At 34.9% G+C, this 17,938-nt stretch overlaps 1 protein-coding gene and 1 long non-coding RNA gene across 37 annotated transcripts in view; both read left to right on the plus strand.

Moving 5' to 3' along the window:
* NRXN1 (neurexin 1) overlaps nt 1-17,938 on the plus strand; it is a 725,132-nt gene that overhangs the window by 459,672 nt on the left and 247,522 nt on the right. The window lies entirely within an intron of this gene.
* LOC308191504 lies at nt 7-4,883 on the plus strand. The gene is made up of 2 exons (XR_013948073.1): nt 7-932; nt 2,338-4,883. It is a non-coding gene; the product is annotated as an uncharacterized lncRNA (long non-coding RNA).

A 17,938-nucleotide genomic window follows, 5' to 3' on the forward strand; every position in this document is an offset into this window, starting at 1 on the left:
CCTGTCTGCAAACCTGATGAGACACTTTTCTTAAGGAACTAGAAAGCTAAGTGTGTGAGCTGTCTTAGCAAAGTTGGTGTAGATAATTAATTGCTAGACTGACCAACTGCTAGACTTTTGTGGTACAGCAAGTTTTGTCACACTAAATGTCCATAAAAATGGGAATTAGCCTGTGATTGACTGTGTCTTGATGATATAATTAATCATTTTCCTTAAATGTGTATTAATCAAAGACTTGGTTATTTTTAAGAAGACTGAAGGATCTGAGAAATGCCCTTTGTCTTTGATCATTTCTTAAACTTGTAATTAAAAGTATCTAAAGCTAATATTTTTTTCCTCCAAAAGGGGTTTGCCAAAATGGAGGAGTTTAGTAAGATTAATTAATCCCTGCAGTTGCTGAGAGCAGAGTGTATAGAATTCAAAGCTTGAACACTGCAAAGCCTCGTTTTATGTTGGAACCCCTATATAGCATTTGAGGAGAAGACTGACTCTGGAAGGGCCTACCTTTACCCTTTTCGCTATCAGTGATTTTTTGAAAGCTTTTTCTCCATGAAGGATTTGGGAAATAAAAATTAAGAAAGGAATATAAAAACAGTTAGTTTCTCTTTTCTCTTTCTCCACCTTTCCATCTGTAACTCTAGGAAAAAAAATGGAGAGATAAATCACAAAAAATCACTAGTCACTAAAGATTCCTCACCTCATTACTTGATTTGGGAAATTTTGAGGCAAAAATAGGTTGTCATAATTAGATGGAGGAATAAATGTCTCATCAACTATATTATTTTTGTGTTCTATTCCAGTTTACTATGTTTTATTCCTTTTCTCCTTTCTTCAACCCTTTGCAGCCTGTGCTTGCCAGTGATTGTCTTTTTCAGCACCACGTTGCCCTAGAAAAAGCTGTGGCCCAAGGAAATCTTACAGTTTGAGCAAAGGTGATATTTTATACAAGACCTTGAGGTGTATTACTATCAAAAGATTCATTCACTTCATTCACGTTCCATGATTCATAGCTCTAATGAGATCTTGGTTATTCATGACATAGTTATTCATAGATTATGCTCTACTTATTAATATATGGAAACTCTGGACAGTGATACTTGCTTTTGAAGAACACTTGCACAAATGAGTTCTGAAAACATTTATTTCACACGCAGCAGTTTACTTCTTGTTTACTGATGCATGCAGTTAAGAAGAATAATATGTCATGCGAAAATCCAGCTATGGTAATACATATTGAAGGGGCACTCAGTAACCCTGTAACATTTTGTCTTGCTCATTTTTGTCACCTCTAATTTTACATAGCGAAAAGTACCTATCGCTCAGTATATATTGAGAGAACATCGAAGTTATGGTGATTCATATGTTGCAAGTCTGCCATAGTAGAGAAAGAACCATACATAGAATGAAGTAATATGATATGAAATAAAGTGATGCAAGACAACAACTGACAGTTTCATTACATTATTCAGTTGAACAGAATCTAAAACTGCTGAATGGGAATGAATCCATGATACATAATATTGACCAATATATCATTTAGACCATTAAATATATTGGAAAACTGATGTATTATGCACTATTGAAACAAGGCATATAATGTATTCTGTAGAGAGAATTTTCTTTTAATTGTCCCATTTTAGGCATGGACAATATTGTTGTGCTAAAGAGTAGCTGACCTTGCCTCTGTTTACAAAAGGAGAAGAATCTCAAAATGAGCTGTTGTGTGAAGAGGACTACATGATTAAGAAAATTGGTTTCCAAAAGTAGTACTGTCAGGGTCAAGTCAATATTGTAAACAAGCAAAGCCTATACATTTTTTCTCTAAATTATGTAATAATCTTTTGACAAATACAGAAAAAAAAATAATTTAAACTATTCATAGGGAGAACTTTTATTATGTGGAATTAATGTTTAGTTTAAAAAAAAGTTATTTTTTCAGTGTTTACTCTACCTCTGTTTTCCCCTAGTGATTTGTTGCATGTACCCTGCCTCAGAGGTGTCCCACACCCAGGATCCTGTTCATTTATTGAACTGCAAAGCAGTATTATTTCATGCCTCTCCATTGGTTTATAATAACTGGAAGTAAATTTAATTAAGAACATTAAGAACCATTCTTTGCAGGAGAATCAAGAAAATCTGATGGGGTTGCTTACAATTCAACTTACAGCAAATATAATGCCTTCCTTGTTGAAAGTGGAAAAAGTCTCCCTAAGGATTATTAAATGCCTTTCAGAAGTGTGAAAAAGATCTCACGTTGTTAACAAATACATCCGTAAAGAATTTTCACACATTTATAAAAGCTGTTGCTAAACTGGGAAGTCTTGTTTCTTAATGTAGGTGAATAAATGCTTCAGGAGATGTCTCCCCTTCGGGCATTCAATTTAAATGCCAGCGTATTTAATGTATTCCATAAGAATAGAGGCACAGCTTATAAAAAGAACATTAAAGCATATTTATACCCTGCAAAATGGCAAGGGATTATACTATCAGTAAGTATCATTTTCAGCTATTATATTTCACTCATTAGTTTTGTTGGTTATAGAATAGGTTAATCTGTGGCATGCATTTTACGTGTCTTATGGAAACACGGCACTGTTTCACCAGATGGGTATAAGTTATGATCAGTGTTCTTTAAAGTGATTGAGTTTATGATAATGCAACCTCAGAGAGACAGTCTTTCTGATCCAATGCTACCTGCTTTCTTGTTTGAGGATGAGTAAAATGGGGCAAGAATTTGACAAATGGCATTTTAGTAGACTGCTGTGCAGGTTCAAAAAGAGGAACTCTTTGAGCTGCGTACACAGAATATTGTGCAGTTGTTAGCCAGTGCTGAATGATACAAGATACTTGTTCTAAATAAATAATCTTATACTCTAGGGTGCCTGCTTAATCCAAAGCCCATTAGAGTCAAAATAATACTCTTTGGATCAGGGTCCTAAAGGAGAAATCTGTGAAGTTATTGTATGGTCTGCAGAAATCCCAATACCATAGCCCTTAAAAGTAGACTTTTATTTATTTATTTATTATTATTATTTTCTGTTTTCATCTCCAACTTTTGCATTTTTCTTTCCAACACACTTCTTTTTTATTATTTTTGCATATTGTATTTTTGGTTACTACTAGCAAGTTTTTTTCTTTCTTTTTCTCTCTCTCTCTGCACTTCATTTTGTTTCTGTTTTACTCCGCCTCTTGTCCTTAGGAAATCTCTTCTCCTTAGGAAATCTCCTTTACCTTTCCCCTCTTTCCTGAATCTATGAATTCTCCCTCTTGGCTCTGTGTCTTCAGCTGCGTAACAAGGAGATTATTAGGAAGTGCTATTGGAATCTCTTTGCGTCAGAGCTGAGTCTATAACCCACCTTAGAACCAAACAGATGCTGAGGCTCAGTGACAGTTTCAAAAGGATACTTCATATGCCCTATTTCATCTGCCTCTTTCTTGGTTGATTGCATTGACCTGTGCTCGCATAGCATAAAGTTTGAAAAAGCACTGAAGTCATCAGAAGAGTCAGAGGATATGTCTACATGAGAAACCCAAGTGAACTGTGCCCACTTCCTGAACTGATCAAAAGCCATATGGCTTATCAGCATGACAGCAGCCTCACCTTATGCAAGGCATGGTTTCTGGATGCCACAAGGCGTGTGAATTTTTACCTGTTAGTAAAATACCATGTAGAAACACCTTAAATATAATGTAGTACTATGTATATCTGAGTACGCAAGTTACTTCTCAAAATGATTTTTTGATGCCCTTTAGAATTTTATCAAAACTTGTGAAAAGCCTTTTTTTTTTTCCAAAAGAAATCAACATATTTAGCTTTTAATGATTATTAGTGGTAGAGTTAGGCAATGTTAATAGGCATCCAGGTTCTAATGGAGATTCACATTTTAATGAGATGTGTGTCAGGTGGACAGGAGACAGGGTTTTGTGTAATGATTGCTCTGAAAGTTATCCAAGTCATCAGAAAAGGTTGTTCAGAGAGAGAGGGAATACCTTTAATATATCATCAGGTTTTAAATAGGAAAATTGGTGTGAATTTCTTCCTCCCTTCTGGAGGAAAGTGTATTGATTTTAAAGGACTTTCCTGTAATAGAGACCTTTCATTTTTACCTGAAATCGACTGAAGGAGATGAATGATTTTTAGCAGAGCTGGGACAAGACAGGCATGCCCAGGAAGCTAGAGCTCCTAGTCCTATGGAGTGAATGGCTTGTGAGCACCTATATTCTTTCCAAGGGCAAGGATTAGGGATCTCAATTAACAACAATCTGCTGGGCCTATTCTTCTACTGCAGTGTAAGCTTAGCTCTTACTGAGGAGTCTCATTCTTTACAGGACATTCAATATGTTCTATAGAAATAAGGCTTGAGTAGGTTGTCTCAGTTCTTGGATACATCGTAAATCTGTAAAGTTCAGCAAAGTCTTCGCCACAGCCTTGGAGCTAACCGACTTCCTTTTATCTTGCATGAAAACCATACCAGAGCAATATATTTGAGCAGATACTCAAAGTCATGGCCAAGGAAGATAAGGCTGAGTAGTCCTTTGTATAAGAATCTTATGCAAGGGAATGTGGATAGAAACGGCCTGAAATCTTCAGTGTTGGAAAGAAGAATAACCTTTCTACTTTAAAATATTTTAAGTATTTCAGCAAAATCCCAGCTCTTTATATAGTGTTACTGACAATCTATTGTATTGTGTTCAGTTCTCTGAGTGCTCCTTACCCCCAAGAGGGTTTTCCAGGAAAAGGATGCAAATGGAAGTCTCTCATAAATAGAAAGGGAATAAGTTGTAATTTTTGTATGAATTTTGTTTTATTATGTAACAACAAAAGCCCATACCTATGTTAGTGTCGTTCTGTTGGCTTTTTTTTAGAAAGCCAAACAGTTTATTCCTCTATACTTTAGCAGAAAAAAAGACTTTGTAGGTGGTTTGCTTGGTAGACTATTAAGTCATAAGTAAATTGGAATGTAAGAGTGGAGTTGCTGTATATCATGAAATCCATTGCACAGAGGTTGCTAATGAAAAATGTGATACAGTAATTTTGCATGAAGTAATTATTTGATAAAAATAGAGTACTCATATGCCTTTGCTTTTCTAACAGGTGGTGTTTTAAAATGTTTAGGCCATCTCCATATAAATTAATTTTCCTGAATGTACAATCATTTGTTGGTAGTGACTTTTTTTTCTGTTGTTGTTGGTAGCTTTTTTAATGACATGCTTTATTATTTCTGTTACTTCCTTTTTTTTTGAGGGGGGGGGGTTATTTATTATTTTTCTTACGCTGTTTAACAAGGTTAATATTTAGAATAAACAATTTCATTAGTATAGTGGATTTGTAATTAAATATAATCAAACCATTATCTATCTTGACTAATCTAAACTGCATACAAAACACGAATGAAAGACAAATATTCATTCACTTTTCTGTAGCAATGTCTATTAGCAGTGGTGTAACAGTTAACATTATATATGAAGTATGTTACCTGGTTAATATACAGCGCATTAGTTCTCTGTTTATTAACAAGTGGCATGTTAGAACTGTATTTGAATATTTTAACATTACATTTACTCTCTGAGATGTTGAATATGCATAAATGTAGATTTCAGGTTAAAAGAGTGGTTCTACTTACAAAAGTGAGGGAAATACTTTTTTGCTCATGGAAGACATCCATGTTATGAAAACATTTAAAGTGTTGTTGTTGTTGTTGTTTGTTTTTGTTTTTTTTGGAAGAACATTATAGCCATTCTAGCAGATACTGTTTTACATAATGAACAGTAAGAAAACAACAAATACATTTGTTTATGTATTCTTATTTTGTAAAATCAAGTGAAAATGAATTCAGTGCAACTCATTCATAATCCTATTTTGAAATAATTGTATGTTTTCCAGGGATTTTTGTAAAAGAAATATGTAGCCTTATAATATACACATATTTTGTAAATTCAGTGCAGCAAAATCATTACATAAAAAGATTAGTTTTCAGTCCCAAGTGTTGCACTTAAAATGTGGCAACTCTGAGACACAAATAATGGGGATGGCTATCTCTTCTTCAGATTTTCAGAGATCCTGTGCAGAGAACCCTGACGGCACTGGTTCTTACCAATAAATAATAATAATAATAATAATAATAATAATAATAATAATAATAATAATAATAATAATAATAATAATAAATACATGCAAGCTTTCTGTGAGATTTATGAGTTATCTGACTTGAGTGTAGAGGGACATTCTTTCTGATCTGAGATAAAGATAACATAAAATAATGTGAGGGTTGGGGTCAGCTCAGAGTGCTACCACCTATTTATAGACAAATAAAAATTAAATTTCCAACAAAGCTGAAAATGTCCCAAGTTTGCAACAAAGTGTTAGACAGACATATCAACCAAAACAAGTAAAAAATCTGTCCACTGTGCATCTAGCTTTCATCAGTTTGAAATGAGCAGATGTCCATGAAACATGTATATATGGAAAAAATAACAGACATGAATCTGATCTTTCATCTTCTAATAAACTCTAATATAGATAAAATGTTCCCCCAAAAAGCCAGTGGACGATGCATAGATTTTATGATTCTCTCTGTGTACCTGTTTGATCGTGTTCAGCAATGCTGTAAAATTAAAATTGTTTTCTAGAGTATTCTGTTCACTTAAGTGAAGGCTTTTCTTTTTCTCCCCCTTTCTTTTCTTTTTGATTAATGACCAGGAGAAAAGGTTGACAGTGTGTGGGAAAGTTGAATGTCATTAGCCGTATCATTTGTTCATTTGTTCCCAAGAAAAATTCCATGTAGGTCCTTGTTTTCTTTATAAAGCCTCGCTAGTGAAACATTTTAAGTTTTCTTGGCACATTTCAAATGCTTTCTGTACCAGTGAGGTCTCGTTGTTATTATGTACATGTGATGTGTTTGCATTGTACTTTACATATTGGTTTTTATGCTTTTTGCTTGAGTTACAAGAAGGACGATCTATGGTAATGGGATAATTTACAAATGTGTTTTTAGTTTTGCACTCCAACTCAAGGTGTTAGTGTGCTTTTCTGCTGCTGCTAGGTTAAGCAGCAGGACAGGTAGGTTTCATTTCCTAATGTGACCAGTGTTACTTGATATATGGATTTAATTACCTGCACTCAGAGGCCGTTATAATGGATTTCTTAAAATAAAGTTATATAAACACGTATATAGAATTAGGCCTCTAGAAAACAAAGCAATAACTAAAAAGAGATTTTCTTTGGAAATCAATCTTTCGTCATACCTATTCAGTCAGTGAAGTTATATTGGTATAAAATCAATGCAGGTGATTTCATAAGCAGACGTGTTGGGTTTGGGGTCATTTATTTTTGTTAGTTTGTTTTTGTTTGTTGTTTGTTTGTTTGTTTTTCTGACTTGCCTGCTAAACACTGTGTTCTTTAGGAATAGATTTCAGAATTAACACAATTCCTCTGGGTAAGAATTCAGAGACTGGAAGTAAAGTACAGTGGTAGATCATTGAAACAAAGGGACTTTCACATGCTTATCTTGTTTTCTCTCTGTACCGCTTTCTGCAGAGAAAGCTTGAAAGAGGAACTAGAGGGAAGGTAAAGCCTGTGAACTGAACTTCTGCTTGTGTTTGTATGTTCAGTATATTGCAGAATTGTCCTTGGGTTCAATTTTCAGTCACTGTAGGTTCTTTAAGACTTGCAGATTTGCCAAAAATGGAGATCCATACCCGTTAGCACACAGATTTGATTTTTTTTCTTTTTTTTTCTTTTTTTTTTTTTTTCTCATGAGAAGAATAATTATTCCCAAATCCAGTTACCAAGAAATTTCACACTGGCAGCTTGCTGAATTAAAGGTCTTTTCTTCAGTGTGAAGGTGACAGTCTGAGGATGTACTGAAAGTTGGTACTGATTCCCCGTGTGATTTGAGGAGACAAATTCTGTCCTCATTTACGTTGTTCTTATTAGCAGCTGAATGCAAACCATGGAAATGTCCCTCAAGTGGTTTCATAAAAGACTGAAGATAATCTGAGGGAGCTGATTTACTATTCCCTATTACCAGGCCAGAGAAGAGTTACTGTAAAGAGAGACCTCATACATGCTCAGATCTGGGGGAAAACTGGGGTTACACATTTTTGTGGATTTTAATGCACTAACATTAAAAAGCTGACTGTGAAACTTTAAAAATTTTACACCACAGAAGCAAAATTGCCTATCATGGGACTGTAGTTCTTGCAACAGCCTTTTAAGTGTGAGAAGCATTGCTACTGAATTTAATATCTCTGGTTTGTAGCTCATGGTCCTTCCAGCCATGCTGTCCTTTCAAGTAAAGTTGAGTTTTTATTTTTCTGGATTTTTAACACTCTCTGAGTCTGATACCATGAGGTGCTGGGTTTCTTTTGGGAAGAATCAAGTGCTTTTAACTCCAACAGACTTCCCAGCATGCTGGATATGCTCAGCACATCGCAGGAGAGGGTCCCTCAACATTCCCTTTGATTGTACGGAGTGGATAAGGGACAGCAATGATGGTGAATGTGTTAAGCCAATCTAAATAGGCACCTATCTGTAAGTGCATGGTTTTATAAAACAAGAGATTAATCACACTAGTAACAACTTCTTGTGAGAAAACCCATAATTTATATTATAATCCTTGTGAGCATTTCTAACATTTTTCCAACAACACTCTCCCTGAACAGCTGATAACACTGTTCCTTCCTAATACACCGTTACAATACACAGATGAAAAATATCACACAAAGTAAATGGCTCTACTCTGTAAGATATTAGTGCATTATTTTCAGTTTTCCCAGGGGAAATACTTATACTTCAAAGCATACAATAGATAAATGTTGTTTTGGCTTTGCAGAGAATCTTATTTTCATTGGGATTTTTTTTTAAACTCTCAGCTAAAGAATCCCGGACACTCATTAATTGGGGCAGTAATTTCTTGTCATGTCATCCTAAGCTATGTATTTGTAACCTAGTACTCAATGGCTTCTTCAGTTGCTTATTACACTTTGTGCAAACTTAGCAATTAACTGCAATATGAATGTTTAATTAAGAAAAAGAAAAGTGGAAGAGGGAATATTCATTTTCAAGTAGTTTATTCAGTAACTTTTAATTTCCCATTACCTCATCAGAATGCTAGTACTTTATGTTATATGCAGAAAACTTCAGCCTGCTCTCTGGAAATTTGAAACAGCCAAAAACAAAGCTGTTATTTTATTGAAACAAATATGGGAAACATTCTGTCTTTGTTAGAAATTATCTTTTTCAATCATCTTGCAAAGCAGCCTTCTATTTTTTCATTTAAAAATTAATTTCTAATGGCCTCTCTGTGTGGTAAGTGCTAACAATAACTGGTTTGTTCAGGAAACACCATTGCCATTTGAGGTTCATAATTCTAGATGTAATTCTTTTCCTTTTTAAAAAATTAATGAATTCACTACTGATTAACCGATTATTTCCTTCCTGTCTGCTTATTTCAAGTGACTCGATTCTATTGGAAATCAACAGTAGTGCTTTACTTGCTTATCTCTACCTGTAGTTCATCTCTGTCTCTTACATGTATGTATAAATATGGAAAGAAATTATATTTTACTGACATGGTTGCCTTCATTGTCACTCAGCTTTTTATAAGGCAGTAATGTCTTTATTATGTTTGTATCCTGCAGAATCCATTCTATTGATTTTTTTATAGCTTTATGATTTTTTTTTTCAGAAGTACTTAAGTGCTCACTAGCATGATTGAACTAAAATAGGAAGGACAAGAGGAAAAGAAAGACTTTATTACATTAAATGGAACAGAAGTTGTTGGAATGTTGGAATGACAAATTAGACAAATTAGATATTCAGTTTGACTTTTTGCCTAACCTTTCCCAACTCTTGCAACTCTTTTGCAAAGAAAACCATCAATCTTTCTTTTCTTGACTGTTGCTACTCATTGATTTGACAGAATTATATGAAGTGTACAGCCCTAACTCTGCAAATTTCTTTGCATTTAATGTGAATTTATTATTTGTTCAAATATATTTTTCAGCACACCTCACTCTTGAGTACTGATGACGTAATAGTTTTGCTTGGAATTTGGACTTTTGCATTGCATTCCTTGTAGATATAAAAACACTGGAATACAAAGAAACTTAATGATGGATTGAAACCAAAAATGGAAATTAAAACTGAAGGAAATTAAAACAGAGTCTTTTTCAAGTGCCCATAATAATTAAAAATATATATATTTATACCTTAATTTCCTTGTACAATGCTTAGGCAGTGAATAAGTGCTTTTGAGCAAACATAAGTAGTGTAGTTGGCTTTGTGTTATGTTCCACATATGGAACAGAAACAGTAGATGTTACTTTTTGAGCTTGAACAAATAGTTAAACTGGGTTTGAGAAGTGGCTATAGTATATTTAGGTAGGAGTGCTCTACTTTATTGGAGATTACAGTAATCTACCTCCTCTGTATTTACATAAAATACACTTAGAGTTTACCTTAAATCCATTGGGAGACAATGACAAAGAATGTCAATGAGCAAGGACTTCATATTTTCTTGCTGTGTTTGTAAGGACAGTGTGATTTTGTTGCAAGCATAAATTTTGGTGACCTGTGGTAACAATGAAGAAAGTGTCTGGATATCACTGTAGGGAGAGCTGGGGGGTAGTGAGTGGCCAGCTGGCACATAATCCACTGGCTAACTAAGCAGTGAACTGTGCTGGAGGATCCTGAATGCCATAGGGTCCAGTATTGCCTGAGGCAGATCCTGGTAACCAGTGAGCCTCCTGGTAAAAGTGAAGAGTATCACTGCGGTGAAGAAAGACTAAGAAAACAAACGCTGGAGTGAATATTCTGTAAGTCTTCTACCCACTTGACTGGCAGGATTTTTTCCAAGATGATAATTTCTAATCTCCCTTCACTTCCCTACTGGATCACTCCCGAATGCCACACAAAAAGAGTAATTCACAAATTATGCTTCTTTTTTCTGACAAGGAAATCAAGTATAGACTTCAATTGCATTTGATAACTACAAAGGTTAGAAAACATTTGACTATATCTCTCTTTTGTTGCTTTTATTCAAGTATTGCTCTTTTCCCTGTTCTCATACTTTGCTAGATACTGCAGTAATCCAGGAGTGCAATCTGCATCCATGTTCTTCACTGAGAAGCCTTGTTAAGAGTTGTTCAAATAGTTCTCCAGTTATTCTGGAATCCTCCTTTTTATGAAAACCAAGTGGCAGAAGCTCTGAAAGCATAAACAAATAAATGTTATCTAATAAACACAATATTCTAAAATCTCATGCTAGGACATATATGTTAAGTGAAAGGACTGCAACTTCCACTCTTGTCCTCCATGCTGAATTTAACCTTAAAGGAAAAGATGAGGCTAAATAGTATCCAGGCAATGAGTACAATTTCATATTCCACAGTTTCTTGATGAAAAAGAAAACCTTTACTCATTTAGATTTAGTTTAAAAATGTTGCAGCAACCTCATCTCAGGGAATCTTTATGCTGATGTCAAAAAAAGTGAACAATACTTTCAGAGAAGATTATGTAAATACATTAAGAGAATTATAATTTCTAATCTTGTTTCTCTTTACTGATAAAAATAACTATTGAGGCCTCTTTGTAGATCATATTTTTTAGTATTTAGAGTATCTTTGCTGGTAGAAGCATGGAGGAAGAATATAAATATAGTAACTGGTGTCATTTCAACACTGTTTTGTAGAGTTTTAGACTAAATGTTGTATGAAAAGATAAAATATTTTTTTGGTTGTTCTTATTACTATACCAGCTGGGAGATTCCACTACATTATGTTAAAATTGTTTGTAAGCAGTGAGTTTGCTGTTTATCTTAATAAAAAATACCCATAACAAACATAAATAAGCAAATGATTTCCGAGGTCAACATTAACAACGAGTTATCTTTGCCTGTGTTGTACTTTTAGTAAGTCATTATCGTGTACTACTCATCTTTCTCTCTCTGTTCTTCAAAACTTAAAAGCAGGGAAGAAGGTAACACTGGCACCTTTTAATGATGTAAGAAGATATTCTAGCCCCTAGCCTTAGGGTAAAAATAGGAATTGAATAGGGTAAATTAATGGAATAAATCTTCAAATGGTATGATAGAGTGAAGTTGCAGTGATACACACTTCAAGTGTATATCTGACGATATTGCTAAAAAGTCTGAATTTGAATTAAAAGACTTTCTGCATAGCTGAAATTGTTGGGTTTCAAATCCTTACTTAAATTTTATTTTCATTCATTTAGCTTCAGCTTATAGTTCGCACAGATCTCACACTGATCTGTGCAAAAGGCAAATGTGTGTTTCCCTCAGGCATATAAACTGAGGTAAGTGCTGTCATTTATTTATTTATTTATTTATCTATCTATTTATTTATTTTGTACAGCATCTAGCACAAAGGAAATTGTATTAGTTGTCATCAGAATAGGATTGTTAATAACAAAAATTAAAAGTGCAGACTGAAATCAGTCAATTTTCCCAATTTTTCCAACTTTCTTCATGAACTGTCTGGCTCATTTATATATGGCTCACTGTTGATTTTAGAAGAAAGTAATATTGCAATCTATATCATTTGTAGAAGACATTAAACAGCATCTCTGCAGTCCATAATTGCATCAGTTGTTGGTGGTTAGTATTATTCAATTAGCTAATGCTTTTTAGTAGTTTCTCTTCACAGCTACTTTATTGGAAAATAAGTTGGGTGGATATTTAGCTTTTTCCTTCATCTCCCTGTATCTGAAAGTTTCTTGAACATCAGAGATTTAAAGGGACCTCTGGATATCATGTATTCCAACTCCCATGCTCAGAAATTAACCTTCTAGGTAACTGAATAAGCAGCATTTTTAAAAGTATCTTGCACAGATATTTGTAGAAGGAAACTGAACAAAAGCCAAAATACTGTTATTTTTCTAATGGTTATATTGTTCATGTTTGTTTAGGACTTCGAGTTATTTCCTATTTTATTTAAATCATTAACATAGCCAGACCTACCTGTACACATAACATAACATATATTTTATGCAAGAAAAGAAGAAAACCTTGGGAAAGAAAACACTTTATTAAAAAGAACAGAACAAACTCTTCTAGGAGCAGAACAAACTCTTCTAGGAGGTTTAGAAGGTATTTTCAAAATTCTGAAATAACATTTGATAGTCTAATAACAAGTGAGCATTTCTATGGAGAAGGTCAGGCTTTTTCATATCCATTATACTTTTGGTAGGTTCAACTCGTAAGTCTTTTAGGTGATGCCAGCTTTGTTTTCCCATGTGTTTGCACAGTGTCCGGTATAGCAATATGATGGCCCATGATCATGTTCTTTGCTATGGACATATTACTATTAATAGTGAATACGGAAATATCAGTACAAGGGATAGAATCTCAGTGCTTTTTTAAATGTTCTTTTTAACTTCACTTGCCTTATTTTGCCTTAGACAAAGTGAACGCCATGAGCTGAGGTCCTACTCTCTTATAAAGAGAGTACTTGAAAACATAATGACTTGTAATGTAAAATATGGCCAATGGAAGTTTAGGAGTACTTGGTGATACTTCCTGGAGTTCTCAGTCCAGTTGGCTTGGATGAAGTCCAGCCTTGACTAGCCTCTAGTCCAGCCTAGAAATGACTGAACTACTGGAAGAAATCTAATTTTGTGGTCATCTGTCCATTCAGTGCTTGCTGGTTTTGTGGCGCCCTAGCCAGTAATTTTTGCTTTCACTCTGGAATGGCCTTTAAAGAATTCAGACTATAGCTTCCACAAGACAGCAGTCAGCCAGAACATCCTTCGTAACTTTTGCTCCATGCATCTTTTTGTGCTAGGCAAAGCCTTAAGAATACTTATATTCTCATTTAGTATTTTCTTACCCTAGTAAGCCCAGCCTGATAGGAGAAAGAGAATGCTTTATTGCAAGTATTGCATTTTCCATTAGCCTTTAGGAAAATGATTCCCTTTCCCTTGGCCCCCTATCTTAATGTGTCCTTAAATGGTTATGCTTCTGATAATGCTGTCAGGAGAAATACTTCTGTAATTTGCTTTGACCTTTTTACTCTTCCTCATATTTTCCCATTAGTCTCCACCAATATAAAACTAACTAAGCTTGACTCTTCAAATGAAAGCTGGCCAAAATCTCTTTAAGAATCATCAAGCATTTAAGAGACAAAAAACTCGGTATGCATTATCTGGGAGTGAACTAATTAGACAAGAAGGTTTTCAGAGACTATTGTTATGACAAATACAATCTTTGGTATCTTCTTCTTTATTGAACTAGAGACAGGTGTGAAACTTAATCAAAAGCAGGATCAGTCCAGAAAAAAAGCCAAATTTTATAGATCATTTCACATGTGCTGAAGAAGCTGAAGGGTCTCCCTTTGTATCACTATTTTTCCCCTCTACCTATCACAAAAGCTGCATTTCAAACTTTGATGGTCATTTGAGTGAAAATTATTCTTCATGAGCCATATTCCATTCTTTAGTCTATTTTACTCTGTGCAGGCATCTTACTCTACAGTGTAAAAATTCTTTATTATGAATACCAGTTCATGTATTGGTAGGAAAATTAGCAGTGCACAATATGGAAAACCACATCTTTCTGCACTGGATTACTTAAGTACCAAAAAAAAAAAGGGGTGGATATTAGTTCTTTTCACCTTTACTTATCAACTTTATGTAAATGCAGGTTACTTCAAATTAGCTTGATTAAACACTAAAGCTATATTAAATAAGGTACAGAGTACACACTCTTCTGGCAGTAAATTCCCCTATAAGATCAAGAAAGTTTTTTAGTTTGAACAGGTTGTTTCCCTTAGCTTGTCTTAGGGATGCATTATCCATGTTACATTTTGCACTAGGAATCTGAAATTGCCAAAGGTTTTTTTTTGTTGTTGTTGGGGTTTTTTTTGTTTGTTTTTTAAAGATATACTGCAATGATCATTGTCAACACTAAGAAAAGAGAAAAGCACCATGTGGGCATGTTCAGGATAAATGGTCTTTGCAACAACTTGTCCAAAAACCATCAAGATGAACGTTTTAGATGCTGAAGGTCTATTTTTAAGATGGTTGAAATAGAAAAATTACACCGATTGTCAGTTATCTGGAACTGTTGTCAGTCATTTGGGTGATTGTACTTGGCAGTATTAAATGTAGTGAAGCTTTTCTGTTCCCTGTTACTGTTGTGACATGAATGGCAATGTATTGTCTCAGTGAATAATAGGATGCTGGTCTGACTTAACTGACTTCTAAACAGTCTTCTCCCTGCAAGCCACAGTGAAGGAGCTGGGGAGGTGGCAGTGCAAGTGGCTGCACTGCCATATAGCATCTGCTACATTCTCCAGCAAGACAGACTTGTATCTAGCATACCACTTACTAATGAAATTGAAGTGAAGTTAATTCAAATTAAAAAAAAACAACACAAGTTAGTGTTTCTTAAAAAATGTTTTGAGTAAGGAGAGAAATGCTTAAACCTCATGCTGGTCCTGTGATTTTCTTTTTTTTTCCTCCCCCAATAGGAAAAAAAATCTGGTGTCACTGAAGTTAGTGTAAATGTTATTAAAAATAGCAGGATTGGGTTGGTATATCAAGAGTGGAGAAGGACTCTTTTTTAAGGTCAGAAGGTTCTTGTAAGTGAAGAATTGCAGACTGTGGCTTGAAGTAGCCACATTGGGAAGCCATTTGGGAAGAAGTCATCCTTCCACCAAAGTGATCTGAATTTCCTCTTTGAGATGATTTTATAACAAAGGATGTCTTAAAAATCATGTATTTGCATGTGTGGGGATGAGTGCCTTGAAAGGCATTTCTATATTTCTTTTATTAAAAAAAAATATCCTGTAGATCTATAATTTCCTACTGAAAAAGCAATACAGCAATGTGGTGTACTGGTTGTGGTGGTTTTACTCGGGTGGGAAGCTGAGCTCCACCGCAGCCACTCTCTCACTCTCCCTCCTCAAAGGGAAAGGCAAAGAAGTACAATGAAAAGGGCTCAAGGGTTGAGATAAAGACAGGGAGATCACTCAACAATTTTCGTCATGGGCAAAACAGACTCAGCATAGGGAGATTAGATAAATTTATTACCTATTACTAACAAGCTAGGGAAGTGAAAAACAAAGAAAACCTAAAAACACCTTCCCCCCTCTACCCTCTACATAAGATTCAGAGAGTATTCAGGTAAACATAATATTTACCTTTATAGTTCACTGATCAATTAGTATCTTGTTATGCACAGTGATTTGATAATAGCAATTACACACTCCAATAATGGGAGGTACTCCACAGGAACCGTTTCTGTCTCTGAGGCTGTGATGCTCTGTAACTGTGATTTGGTAGACTGTAACAACCTTTTCAGAGTTATTAGACTAGCCATGTAAATCCTTCTTAGTTTAGGGATCATTGACTAGTTAGGCTGTAACAGCTCCATGGGAACCATTACAATCCCTGATCCAGCTAGCAGTTTTGGTGCTCTGCAATCAGACTGAATGTTTCTTTTAATATTCTGGGTTTAATCTTACCCAATACCAAAGCAGCAGGCAGATTGTGCTTGCAAATTTGAATAAGAACTGTATTTTTTTTGAGGTTGCAGATGCTTCCCGTCCCAAGCTGTGGATACTTTCTGCACTCTACCCTGAATAACTCTGTGTTTAACAAAAGCTAACAAAGAACCTTAACTTGCCAAAGTTAACACCCCTTGAAGGTAAGCTAGGCCAAAACAGAACTGGTTTCCTGCTGCCTGTACTGCAAATGAGTAGCAGTTCCTTTCCAAGACTATTTACTGTTGTCTATCTCTTTCACATAGTAAAGGTGTTTAGTGAAAAAAAAAAAAAGAAAAAAAAAGAAAAAAAAAACAGAACAGAAGTCACCTTGTTAGATAACTCATTGGCAGAACAGTAATTTTAAAAGGGAGATTTTTTCAGTATATGTGATGAAGTCTATTAGAGTGCAGCTTTTCAAACTTTATGAGTGACATGAATGCGGAAGGAATCCCTTGTGTGAAAATAACCAAATAAATTGGTCGTTCATATTTGTTACATAATGATAGACACCTATGAAAATATTGGAAATTAAGATTTCAATGTACTGCTCTGTATTTATAGCTGCACTTCAATTTTACCACAGTAGGGCCAGTTGTATGAATCATGGTTCATCAGTGTGAGCATCAGAAAGTCACAGTATGGCCATTAGTGCTATAATATGAACGTATGAGAAAAGATCTCTAAAATGCCACTAAGCATTTGATAAATTTTTCAGAACAGAAGCAGAAGCTTTAAGCCACTCATCATATTGTGTATCATTGCAGCAATTGTTGCATAAACTTCATATAGCACAGCAAATGTATGTAAGGGTACAATCTGAGAGAAAGCTTCTCTTACTTCAGTGATGTATATGCATCCTCCATTGTGAAATACCAATAATAATTGCTTTAATCCTTTCTATAGTTATAGTCTGAAACAGCTGCTCTACATGGTAATAGGAGAATGATGCACAATACTCTGAATGATTTTTTCAGGATTTGTGTTTCACAAGAGCAGTTGAATACATTAGTCATAGTCCAATCATAAACATGATGACTCAAATCTAAACGTGCTACATGGCAAGCGCAGTGTGGGCTCCATGAAACAATACATTCCAGGGGTTTAGAGATGTCTTTTAAGCCAGACCTGATTGTTTCTCCACTGAAGCTAGCTCTGGAGATTTATTTATGGTGAAGGCTTGCTGGCTAGTCATAAACACTTCTGTTAGCTTTCTCAATGTACATCAGCTGATATGTTGACCACAGCTAGGATGGCATATGGCAAGTCCTCCCAAGATGGGATGTGTGGTGTTCTGCTTTAACAGCACCTCCCAACACATTCACAGTTGCTTTAAACACTATTCAGTCTTTATTTTGAAGATGCATGTAACGTACAGGCAGGTATTAGCTACAAACATGGCAGGATTATAGTTTCCTGACACTACTGGCCACAG

The sequence above is a fragment of the Anser brachyrhynchus genome (assembly GCF_964034855.1).
Source record: "Anser brachyrhynchus genome assembly, chromosome: 3".
NCBI classification, from domain to species: Eukaryota; Metazoa; Chordata; class Aves; order Anseriformes; family Anatidae; genus Anser; species Anser brachyrhynchus.